The sequence below is a fragment of the Mastomys coucha genome, unplaced genomic scaffold (assembly GCF_008632895.1).
Source record: "Mastomys coucha isolate ucsf_1 unplaced genomic scaffold, UCSF_Mcou_1 pScaffold2, whole genome shotgun sequence".
Taxonomy (NCBI): domain Eukaryota; kingdom Metazoa; phylum Chordata; class Mammalia; order Rodentia; family Muridae; genus Mastomys; species Mastomys coucha.
This window is the reverse complement of record NW_022196902.1, coordinates 12495954-12496198: the sequence shown is the minus strand read 5'-3', so window position 1 is coordinate 12496198 and position 245 is coordinate 12495954.

Here is a 245-nt window from a genome sequence, read left to right as displayed (position 1 = left end):
TTTTTTTTTTTTGGTACTGACATCTCCAGCACACATACTAAGTTAAGCTGTTTTTGAAAGCCTATAAGCCCTCTATTTTTATGTTATCTTCCTGAAGTTTCCTTATTAGTGGAAATGGGCAGATTCTGAGAGGAAAAAGCCCTCACTAGCTCTCATCTGCTGAGTGAGTTCCTCTTAGATGTAGGCACTACTGTGAGGATGAACGGGGACAACGTCCGCTAACAGTTTACACAGGCTTGTCACAT